The 2,002-nt window shown below is 39.1% G+C and overlaps 1 long non-coding RNA gene across 1 annotated transcript; it reads right to left on the bottom strand.

Annotated features, from left to right (window-relative positions):
- Positions 1–1,375: 1,375 nt before the first annotated feature.
- LOC107563535 (uncharacterized) lies at positions 1,376–1,873 on the bottom strand. The gene is made up of 3 exons (XR_001606112.1): positions 1,838–1,873; positions 1,587–1,755; positions 1,376–1,512 (listed from the first exon to the last, which is right to left on the bottom strand). It is a non-coding gene; the product is annotated as an uncharacterized lncRNA (long non-coding RNA).
- Between the last annotated feature and the right edge of the window lie 129 nt (positions 1,874–2,002).

The following is a 2,002-nucleotide window of genomic DNA, read 5'->3' as shown; positions in this document are numbered from 1 at the left end:
CAAAAAAAAGGCTTAGTTTATAACAGCTACATACTTTGCACACAAACACTCCACATGAATTGCCATCTGTCTGTAAAATGTGTGGTAAAGTCACACATTTCCTTGTAGTGCCCTGGAATCCTTTGTGGTCCATGAAACCCCTTTAAGAGAGAGAGAGAGAGAGAGAGAGAGAGGGTTAAACACACACACACACACACATTTGATCAGGTTCATCATGCATTGTGGTTTATTTACTCCCACCTCACAGCGGTGATCCAATTTCTTGCTGCCTTCGCCAAAGGTGTTCATGTAAACAATCCTTCCTTGTTGAGGATATATCAACTACAAAGAGATTGACAAGTTTACAAGGTACAATAAAGAAAAAGGATAGAAGTCAGGCAATGAAGCAAACCAGGAGTGTCTAGTTATTAGCTTCATTTACAGTCCCCAGCAGCAAATCATATTTTTGTACATCCGTCTATATGGGCATAGAAGTGATTACAAGATCAATACACTGAGCAACATAATATACTTTTGGTATTCATTTTATCAGAATTGGTACACGGGTTTACCCTTTTCATTAAACAAGACTTGCCATTCCACATTTTTGTCATTTCAAAAGGAATCAATGATGCATGCATGCCCTGCATAACTGTGTTTGCAAGACAATGCCAGGTATGCATTGATAACCTGCAACTGGAAAAATAAATATCCACAATTTTACCCCAGGGTGTTAATTTCAGTATTATGATGCTCAAATGGAAGCAACCAACCTCACTTTCAAGCTCCTTTCCAGGCCTGAGGTGCTCGAGATCCATAGAAAAGAGTTTGTATGGACCTATTTTGTTGCGCATTCGTCCTCTGATTTTACCTGCCCAGATGTTTTTTAACAATAAACACAAAAAGGCAATGCTTCATTTTTATTCAAATTAGCTTTGAAAATTGAAAGGAGGCTACATTACAAGTAAGCTGGGAGGCAGCAGGCAGGGAGGATGAAAGCTGGGTAGTGTGAAGATAAATGTTAAATGATGCAGGGAAAATTGTCTAATTGGCAAAGTAACAGGATGGGCGACCGCGACATGAGTTTAAAGAGATGGGCACTTGACAGTGACTGGTGTTAGAACAGGAACTGAAGGCATAGTGGCGGGTAAGGATGTTGTGACATATGTGACTTCTGGAGTTTTTGTTGGCGGTTCTTCTTGGAAGTGCACCAAGTGATAAAGGTTCACTTTAGGGTAGAGTTTTCCATTGTCCTCAATAACATCAATGCTTTTGTTATCCACATTTAGAACGGTATATGGGCCAACATAATCTGGGTCAAGCTTGCCTCCCTTTCTTTGCGGACTCCTTATATTTTGCCACAATACTCTGTCTCCAACCTGCAGGACCCTGGCCTTTCCTTGGAGCTTTCTTTTTTTAAATTTTAGCGTGATCCTGTGCCATATTTTCCTTAACCTGGTAAAGGCGGTCCTGTCATTTCACACATTCAGAAATGAACTCCTCTGCTATCAATTCCTCAACACTTTCGTTGATCTAAGAATAAAAATTGCACATATTACATTCACAAAGTAATTGCAGAAAACAAATTACTTAAATAATGTACTGACCTCATATTTGTCTGGTACCTCACATGGATACCTAGCCTCACGTGCAAAAAGCAAAAAATAAGGAGAAAATTTGGTAGTCAGTTGTTTTTTGGTTCGCAAGCCAAACATCGTGGCCTCCAAATAATCTGCCCACGAGCTTGGTTTTCTTTCCACTAGCTTGCTCAAAGTTCTATATAAGCAACAAGAGAAACATTATGGACCTGTTAATCAATACCAAAAGTGTTATAACTGAAAAAACAATTATTCCTAACCTCTGAATTGTGCCATTAAGCCTCTCTACCAGTCCATTAGTTTACGGGTGGTATGTTGCACATAAGCTCCTGTTGATGCTCAGTGTTTGGCACACACCTAGATTGATCTGTATATACAAGACACAAGTTTAATTTTTAGTTGAGCAAGAATTTCATAAAAAAATT

The sequence above is a fragment of the Sinocyclocheilus grahami genome, unplaced genomic scaffold, assembly GCF_001515645.1.
Source record: "Sinocyclocheilus grahami isolate Dianchi unplaced genomic scaffold, SAMN03320097.WGS_v1.1 scaffold878.1, whole genome shotgun sequence".
Lineage (NCBI taxonomy): Eukaryota > Metazoa > Chordata > Actinopteri > Cypriniformes > Cyprinidae > Sinocyclocheilus > Sinocyclocheilus grahami.
Note: the sequence above shows the minus strand (reverse complement) of the source record. Positions and strands in the feature narration are given on the sequence as shown.